Consider the following 10401-nt stretch of genomic DNA (forward strand, 5'->3'; position numbering starts at 1 on the left):
TTGACAACCCCTTTATAGCGTTGGGTGCATGCTCTTTTGTGTTTGTGCAGGTACTCTGGACTTGACGCGATTCTCCTACTGGATTGATACCTTGGTTCTCAAACTGAGGGAAATACTTACTGCTCCTGTGTTGCATCGCCCTTTCCTCTTCAAGGGAAAAACCAACGCAAGCTCAAGAGACGATAGAAGATTTTTGTCGCCGTAGCAACTACCACCACAACAATACACTATCATGGATTCCTTCTTATACTAATGTTATCACGAGTTTCTGTTTAAGTTTCGTGTTGTGAAGTTTTCAAGTTTTAGGTGAAGTTCTTATGGACAAAGAGATAAAGAGTGGCAAGAGCTCAAGCTTGGGGATGCCCAAGACACCCCAAGAGATTCAAGGATGCCGTAAAAGCCTAAGCTTGGGGATGCCCCGGGAAGGCATTCCCTCTTTCGTCTTCAAATCCATCAGTAACGTTACTTGGGGCTATATTTTTATTCACCACATGTTATGTGTTTTGCTTGGAGCGTCTTGTATCGTAGGAGTCTTTTATTTTTGTTGTGTCACAATCATCCTTGCTGCACACTTAGAGAGAGAGACATGCACTCACCATGATTTTGTCGAGCTTCACTTATATCCTTTGGTAGACAATTCAACTCACATGTGCTTCACTTATATCTTTTGAGCTAGTTGATTTTGCTCTATGTGCTTCACTTATATCTTCTAGAGCACGGCGGTGCGTGGCTTGGTAGTTTATCTATGCTTTGAAAGTAGTCTCAAAAGTGGTAGTTATCCAAAGGGATACGAAAACTTCCACCTTCATGTGCATTGAATAGTTAGAGAAGTTTGATTCATCTCAATTAGTTTTGAGTTGTGGTTATGGTAATATTGAAGTTATGCTAGTAAGGTGTTGTGGACCTAGAAATACTTGTGCTGAAGTTATTGATTCTCGTAGCATGCACATATGGTGAACCGCTATGTGATGAAGTCTGAGCATGATTAGTCTTTTGATTGTCATCCTTTGTGTGGCGGTCGGGATCGCGCGATGGTTTATACCTACCAACCCTTCCCCTAGCAGTATGTGTTGAATACTTTGTTTCGATTACTAATAAAACTTTTGCAACAACTATATGAGTTCTTCATGACTAATGTTGAGTCCATGTTTTAGATGCACTTTCACCTTCCACCATCACTATCTTCTTAGTGTCGTGCAACTTTCGTCGGTGCACAAAACCCACCATTAGCCTCCCTCAAAACAGCCACCATACCTACCTACTATGGCTTTTTCAAAGTCATTCCGAGATATATTGCCATGCAACTACCACCATGACATGTGCCAGCACTTCTACATTGCCATTGCATGATCGTAAGATAGCTAGCATGATGTTTGCATTAATGTCTATGACATGCTAGATCACTGTCAGGGTACACTACCGAAGGCATCCCATATAGAGTCATTGTTGCTCTAAGTTTTGAGTTGAAAGTGTGATGATCATCATTGATGGAGCATTGTTCCATGTGAGGAAATAAAATAGGCCAAACATGCCCACCAAAATAAAAAATAAGAATAAAAAAAGAGGCCAAAGAGCCCACCAAAAAAATGATGAGAGAAAAAGAGAGAAGGGACAATGCTACTATCCTTCCACACTTGTGCTTATTAAGCACCATGATCTTCATGATTGAGAGTTTCTCGTTTTTTCACCACCATATAGCTAGTGGGAAATTTTCATTTTATAAGTTGGCTTGTATATTCCAATGATAGGCTTCCTCAAAATTGCCTTAGGTCTTCGTGAGCAAGCAAGTTGGATGCACACCCACTAGTTTTCTTTAAGAGCTTTTACATACTCTTAGCTCTAGTGCATCATTTGTATGGCAATCCCTACTCATTCACATTGATATCTATTGATGAGCATCTCCACAGCTCATTGATATGCCTAGTTAATGTGACCATCTTCTCCTTGTTTTCTTGCAACCTCCACCGCACTCCACACCACTTATAGTGCTAAAACCATGGCTCATGCTCATGTATTGCGTGAGAGTTGAAAAGGTTTGAGAAAGTAAAGGTGTGAAAACAATTACTTGGCCAATACCGGGGTTGTGCATGATTTAAATTTGTTGTGCAATGATGATAGGGCATAGCCAGACTATATGCTTTTGTAGGGATAACTTTCTTTTAGCCTTGTTATTTTGAAAGTTCATGATTACCTTGCTAGTTTGCTTGAAGTATTATTGTTTCCACGTCAATAGAAAACTATTGTTTTGAACCTAATGGATTTGAACATTCACGTCACATAAGAGGAGTTACAAAGGACATCTATGCTAGGTAGCTTGAAAGCATCAATTCTTTATCACTTCCCTACTCGAGGACGAGCAGGAGTTAAGCTTGGGGATGCTTGATACGTCTCAAATGTATCTATGATTTTTGATGGTCTCATGTTGTTATCTTGTCATCTTTGGATGTTCTATGCACCTTTTATATCTTTTTTGGGACTAACTTATTAATTCGGTGCCAAGTGACAGTTCCTGTTTTTCTGTGTTTTTGGCTCTTTTCAGATCTGATTTTGGAACGGCGTCCAAACGGAATAAAATTCCCGAAATAAATTTTTCCCGAACGGAAGAAGATCAGGGGGCTTGAGAGCCAAGCCAGGAGAGCTACAGGGGGCCCACAAGCCCTGTAGCCGCCACCAGGGGGCGGCGGCTAGCAGGCTTGTGGCCTCCTTGGCGCCCCCCTGACCTAGCTCCTTCGCCTGTATATTCCCTAAAATACAGAAAAAAATCAAGGGATCCACGAAAATACTTTTCTGCCGCCGCAAGCTTCCGTTTCCGCAAGATCTGATCTGGAAACCCTTGCCGGTACCCTGCCGAAGGGTACTTTGGAGTTGGAGGGCTTCTACATCAACATCATCGCCCCTCCAATGACTCGTGAGTAGTTCTCTTCAGACCTACGGGTCCGTAGTTAGTAGCTAGATGGCTTCTTCTCTCTCTTGGATCTTCAATACAAAGTTCTCCATGATCTTCATGGAGATTTATCCGATGTAATCCTCTTTGGCGGTGTGTTTGTCGAGATCCGATTTATTATGGATTTGTGATCAGATTATCTATGATATATAGTTGAGTCTTTGCTGATTTCTTATATGCATGATTTGATATCCTTGTAAGTCTCTCCGAGTTTTGGGTTTTGTTTGGCCAACTAGATCTATGATTCTTGCAATGGGAGAAGTGCTTGGTTTTGGGTTCTTACCGTGTGGTGACCTTTCCCAGTGACAGTAGGGGCAGCAAGGCACACATCGTGTAGTTGCCATCAAGGGTAACAAGTTGGGCTTTGTTGTAGATATGAGATTGTCCAACTACATCATGCCATCTTGCTTAAGGCGTTACTCTGTTCTTTTGGACTTAATACACTAGATGCATGCTGGATAGCGGTCGACGTGTGGAGTAATAGTAGTAGATGCAGAAAGTATCGGTCTACTTGTTTTGGATGTGATGCCTATAGATATAATCATTGCCATAGATGACGTCATGACTTTGCGCGGTTCTATCAATTGCTCGATAGTAATTTGTTCACCCACTGTCTACTTGCTTTCATGAGAGAAGCCACTAGTGAACACTACGGCCCCCGGGTCTATTCACACCTATTGTTTCACTTTCGCTTTTACTTTGCTTTGTTACTTTGTTGCTTTCAGTTCTCACTTGGCAAACAATCTATAAGGGATTGACAACCCCTTCATAGCGTTGGGAGCATGTTTTTTGTGTTTGTGCAGGTACTTGTGATACTCCTTCACTGGATCGATACCTAGGTTCTCAAAACTGAGGGAAATACTTACCACCGCTGCGCTACATCACCCTTTCCGCTTCGAGGGAACACCAACGCAAGGCTCCAAGGCCATGGGGGAAATCCTTTGCATATTTTCCTAGGAAGTCTCTTAAGGCGTAGCTGTAGCAGAAGGATTCCTGGTGCCGTTGCTGAGGAGTATCAAGACAAGAACAGTCTCCCGTCAGCACGTGTTTCTGGCGCCGTTGGAAGGTCTTTTGTTGCAGTAGCAACGCTCTCGCCACTTATCGCCATGTGCACGTCATGCACCCTCGGCGACCTTCAAGCGGAAGCCGAGCGAGGGAGTCAGCCACGACCGTTAACCATGTTAATACCTAGTCCAGATTTATCGCCTATTCGAGAGTGAACCCGCACGGAAGTCCGGCCGAAGTTTCCGCTACGGCCCCAAACGATGTGCGCAGGGTTCCCAAGCCCACCATCCGGGTGCCACATGGTACATCGTGCCACTGCCTATCCATCATAGCCCACCTCTAAGGTCAGCACTATGCATGGCCTCCAGCATGACTATAAACACTAGAAACTACTTGCAACAACTAGACCAAGTACTAGGCGATTAATAAGTCAAGCGGGGTCATATTTCAGGGCCCAACATGTGGTAGTAACAAGTCTTGGATTAGATACACGGAACTTAGTTCCTAAAGACGGTTCCAATGAAACAACCCGCCATGTACTCCTACATAGCCTTTCATCGGTACCTTTACCAAATCAGGTTCCACACTTATTCTTTTGTCACTAGAACACATTCTTCCATTCATGTTCATCACCAAGATGAAACAGACCTGAGACAACTCTAGGCATAGCAAGCATAGCAGGATAAGACACATCATGGCTCAAGCAACTACGAGGTATGCTAGGTTGCAAGGTTTGGCTATTTGCTGTGACAATGACAGGTCATGCAAAGGAATGGGTCCATCTACCGAGGTAAAGCATTTGAAATATTTTGTCCTAATGCAATAAGTGAGAGCAGGAGCGGGAACATGGGATTACATCGGGATGATCAAAAAGGTGCTTGCCTTGTTGCTCAGTGGAAGGATTAAATCCGTTAGTCGGATATTCGGACGTATTCGGAAGGGCAGAGCCTACCGAAATAATAGCGACAATGAATATCATTCAAATGCAACAATATGATGCATGATCAGGCATGAAATGAAATGTAGTATGGTTTAATGTGAATAACAACACCATAGAATGATTCTCATTTGAATTCAAAATTCAAATATTATTTGAAGTAGGATATTTATCAAATTCATTTAATTGATTTGACTTGATGTTGTTTCATAACTTTGTTTTTTCATGCATGAAAGTAGCACCATTGTGTTCATTGAATTTTTCTAATCATTTTACATATATTATTTGTCAAATTTGGAGTTATATTTAATTTTCTATGATTTTTCAAAATTTTCGACATTTTTGGAATTATTTTAATCCCAGAATTTGATTTATTGCACTAGGCTGACGTCATCACGGTAAACTGCGCTTGGTTTGGTCAAACTGGCCGGTGGGGGACACTGGTCAGCATCAGAGGGAATAATCCTGCGCTGACCAGCCCCTAAGTGGTTTTAAACCACTCCTGGGCCCAGTGTGAGTGGCTCTAATGGCTAATTAACGGCGGATTAGTGCGGCCACGTCGCACCACCGGAGGTTCTCCGGCGGTGACCAGGGGCGCAGCGGAGGCTCGCCGGAGTTGCTCCAAAATGAGCTACATGGCTCGGTTGGATGCGCTGGAGGCTCTGGGACGAAGCCCAGGCTCGACCGCATCGCGCAGGGGGGTCGAGGGGGCGCTAGGTCACTAGAGTAGCACCGGCGACAGGCCACGGCGGCTGCCGAAGCTCGGCCACGGCGGGCGGTGGCTGCTGGGCGCGAGAAGGCAAGGGGAGCGGGGGAAAACATCATGGGCTCACGGTGCTTCTCGTGGAATCGACGGCGAGCTCGGGAAGGCGTTGTGGTGGCCGGAGTCGCGGGCAACGGTGGCGGTGGTTCTCATGTCCAAAACGGGGGGAGCGAGCTCGAGGAGGCGTTGAGAGAGGCTTGGGAGGAGGGAAATGGAAGGAGGATGCCTCGGGGCTTCTCATCGCGAAGGGATAGAGTCGGGGACGGCCAGCAGGAGGTGGAAGAAGGAGGTGGTCGTGCCTCGTGTGTTGGCGCCACGCCCTCGTGCCTAATGGAACGAGGTTGAAGAAGGCGGCACGACGAGATGGGCTGGTCCAGCTGAGTGACTTGTAAGGTTTTCTATTTTTTCATTTCTGTTTTCTGTTTAACCTTTCTGACATTTGTTTATTTCAATTTTGGCTCCAAACTATTCCTATAAATAGTGAATATAATTATGGGGTGTTATTTGGAATATTTCCAAGCACACAAAATGTTTCAACATTTTATGATATTCCGAAATATTTAAAACCACATATTTCGGTAATATCAGTGGCTTTTGTGGTTTAATTAAATGCCAAAAGTATTTTTTAAAAGAAATCCGCCCCTGAAATATTGTTTCCAATATTTATCAAAAAGAGTGGGCTTTTATGAAGGCCATTCTGGGTTCATTGAAATCACACTCTATTTATTTTGGTTTAAACAAGGTGGGGTGCTAGGGTTTCTTTAGTCCCTATTTCTTTTTCAATGCAAGAATAAAAACATGAGCACAATCTTACAAAACAACAAAAGGAATTCTAGGGATGTGACAATAAACATCGTGGAGGAGCCACTCGAATCATTCGGAGGAGGATACCATTCTGTCATACTACATCACAACCATTTCCATGTGCATGTTGGCACTCAATACAAACAATTATTTACTCCTAGCTAATTAAGCATGTCATAAGTAACTATAATCTCTAATTGTCATCGCAAACATGTTCAATTCATAATGAGCTGAATCCAGAACGATGAACTAATCATATTTACAAAAACAGAAATAGGTCAAGTTCATACCAGCTTTTCTCCACCTCCGTCACTTCATCATATATCGTTATTTTTGCCTTTCACTTGCACGACCGAACGGTGTGAATAATAATAATAAGAGTGTGCGTCCATTGGACTAAGCTGGAATCTGCAAGCAATAACTCAAAGAAGAAGACAAGGTAATATGGGCTCTCTGATAGATAAACGATAATGCATATGAGAGCCACTCAGCATGTCATCATGGTCTTCTCCTTACGACCCAAAGAAGAAAGAAAAACTACTTACACAGGAAAGCCCCCAACAAGCAAAAGAAGAACGAACGATATTTTTGGGTTTTCTTTTAACACTACAACTAAACAAACTAGAAGGTAAAGCTAGAAATATATTTTTTTCATTTGGATTTTCTCAAGGTTAAAGAAACACACAAGAACAAAACAAAAACAATAAATAAACTACTATGGATGGTACAATGAAAAAGTATGATCACCGACAACTGGAATGAGTGTGTGAACATGAATGTAATGTCGGTGAGAAATACGTACTCCCCCAAGCTTAGGCTTTTGGCCTAAGTTGGTCTAAGGCCATGGCTGGCCCAGATAATATCCAAATTCATGGTTGGGGTTGTACACGGATTCACCAATGGGCCACAAGACTGAACAACTTCATCGTGGAGGCAAGCGACCTTCGCCTCTCTCTCGTACCCGTCTGCCTCCTCTGTGGTCATAAAGTACCTCAATTTTTCCTGAAAGTTAAAGAAGGCACGAGTAGGAAGGGTAATATGGACAACATGTTGTCTATCAAAAATTAGTCGGTATAGGAGGTGTTTTTCATTTCTCTTAAGGAACTGGCAGCGCACCATAGCCTCATAATCAAGAAAAGCAAGTGGTAACTCAGTATCATTCTCCCTTATGGGTATCCCAAGATAATTAGCTACACGGGTGGCATAAATTCTACCAAAGAAATAACCGTCCTTCGCATTTTTATGTAGCCTCCTAGCAATAATAGCTCCTAAGTTATATCTTCCATCACCCATGACCTCACTATTAAGATTACTAAGGTCAGGTATGCAAAGGCGGCAATGTTCATGTTTACCGTTAATACATCTACCTATGAAGAGAGCAAGATAATGTATGGCAGGAAAGTGAATGCTCCCCAAGGTAGCATGTGTAATATTTCTAATTTCTCCCACGGTGATGCTAGCAAGAAAATCATTATATTCGGCTTTGTGAGGATCACTATGGCTACCCCATTGTCGAATTTCACATGCATGGTTAAAATCTTCTAGGTCCATAGTATAAGATTCATCATAAAGATTAAATAGAACGGAATGCGTATTACGCCTGGGTGAAAATTCAAATCTCCGCATGAAGGAATCAGTGAGTTGATGATATTGATTGCATTGGTCTAAAACAAAATCTTCAAGCCCAGCATTTTGTACGTATGAGTAAAATTCTTCCTTGAATCCGGCCTAGACCATGAATGATTCCGACGGCCATTCACAAGGCCGTACTTGAGCTTCCCTTGGGTGCTCAAAGTTGGGCTCGCGTATCGCGAGTCTCGGGGTCTTCTTGCTCGAGGAACCACCTTGGTATATTTTCCTTAACAATTTTCTTTCTCTGAAAAATAAATCTTAAATTTTTAGTGACTCCACATAAGGGTGAACAAAGCCCAACCAAAACTTGTAGCAACTACTCCGACAAATGCCTAGAAGCTATATCATGCATCAAAACTACTTGGGACCCTAAAAATTTGACATGCAAGCTTACGAACAGGATCACCAAAGCAAGAAAAAATTGCAACATATAAAGCACTAGAACAAAAACTAATTGGACCATTGGAGGAGTTACATACCGATGATCAATCGCCTAAAATAGTTTTGCAAATGGGAATTTGATCAAGGAGATCGAAAATGGCAGCAAGATGAGCTAAACACGGGTTTGAGCAATGGTGGGATTTTTTCTCGGGGAAGAAGGACTGGATGGGTACTAGAGTAAGTGAAGGGGCCCCACGTGGGACCCACAAGCCATGAGTGCGCGCCGAGGGGGTGGCCGCGCCCTGCAGGCTTGTGGCCCACTGGTGCAGCCACGTGATGTGTTCTTAGCACCAAAAAATCCTAAATAATCCAGAAAAAAATCATACTAAATTTTCAGGGAGTTTTGAGTACTTTTTTTCAGGTCATTTTTCTAATGCACGGATAAAACAGAAAATAGAGTAATAATAGCATTTTTACTAAATTGAAACTAAGGAACAGAAAATAAAAGTTTGGTACATAAGGTTGTACTTTCTAAATTCATCCATCTCATGTCCGTAAAAAATAATCCATCAATAAGGTTGATCAAGTCTTATTGACAAACTTTTCCCAAATGACATGGAACCACAGAACTTTCGAATAACACTAGGTTACCTCAATGGGGATATGCATGTCCCCAACAATAAGTATATCATACTTCTTTTGGAATGTAGGAAGAGGAAATTCAAAGTCTCCAATAGTAAATGTTGGAATTTTTCAATGGAGTTGATGCTATGAACTTGAGATTGTTTCTTCGGAAAGTGTACCGTATGCTCATTACTATTAACATGAAAAGTGGCATTGCCTTTGTTGCAGTCAATAACAGCCCGTGCAGTATTCAGAAAGGGTCTACCAAGGATGATCGAAAAATCGTCGTCCTCGGGAATATCAAGAATAACAAAGTTCGTTAGGATAGTAACGTTTGCAACCACAACGGGCACATCCTCACAAATACCGATAGCTAAAGCAGTTGATTTATCAGCCATTTGAAGATAGATTTTAGTAGGTGTCAACTTATTCAAGTCAAGTCTACGATATAAAGAGAATAGCATAACAATAACACCAGCTCCAAGGTCATATAAAGCAGTTTTAACATAATTTCCTTTATTAGAGCATGGTATAGTAGGTACTCCAGGATATCCTAGTTTGTTTTGTATTCCACCCTTAAAAGTATAGTTAGCAAGCATGGTGCAAATCTCAGCTTCCGGTATCTTTCTTTTATTTGTAATAACATCTTTCATGTACTTAGCATAAGGAGACATTTTCAGATTATCAGTTAAGAGCATATGTAAAAAGACAGGTCTTAGCATTTCAGCAAAGCGCTCAAAATCCCCATCACCCTTCTTATTGGATGATTTAGGAGGAAAGGGCATGAGTTTCTGAACCCATGCTTCTCTTTCCCTACCATGCTCCCTAGAAATAAAATCTCTTTTATCATATCTCCTATTCTTAGGTTGTGGGTTATCAAGATCAACAACAGGTTCAATCTCACATCATTGTCATTACTAGGTTGAGCATCGACATGAACATCATCATCATTTTCAGATTGTGTCTCAGAATCATAAATAGAGATATCGTTCGGGTTTTCATGTGACTCTATAACAGGTTCACTAGCAGCATGCATAATCCTATGGTCATTCTTTTTTCCTTTATTATAAGGACCAGGTGCATCGATATTAACTCTTTGAGAATCTTGCTCAATTCTCTTAGGATGGCCCTCGGGATACAAAGGTTCCTGAGTCATTCTACCACCTCTAATCACAATCTAATAGAATGATCATTGTTCTTACTAATCATATCATTGAGCAAATCATTATATGCCTGAAGTACCTGTTCTACTTGAGTAGTTACCATGGAAGCATGTTTACTAATAAGCCTAAGGTCATTAATAGATCTACT

The sequence above is a fragment of the Hordeum vulgare genome, chromosome 3H (genome assembly GCF_904849725.1).
Source record: "Hordeum vulgare subsp. vulgare chromosome 3H, MorexV3_pseudomolecules_assembly, whole genome shotgun sequence".
In the NCBI taxonomy this organism is placed as follows: domain Eukaryota; kingdom Viridiplantae; phylum Streptophyta; class Magnoliopsida; order Poales; family Poaceae; genus Hordeum; species Hordeum vulgare.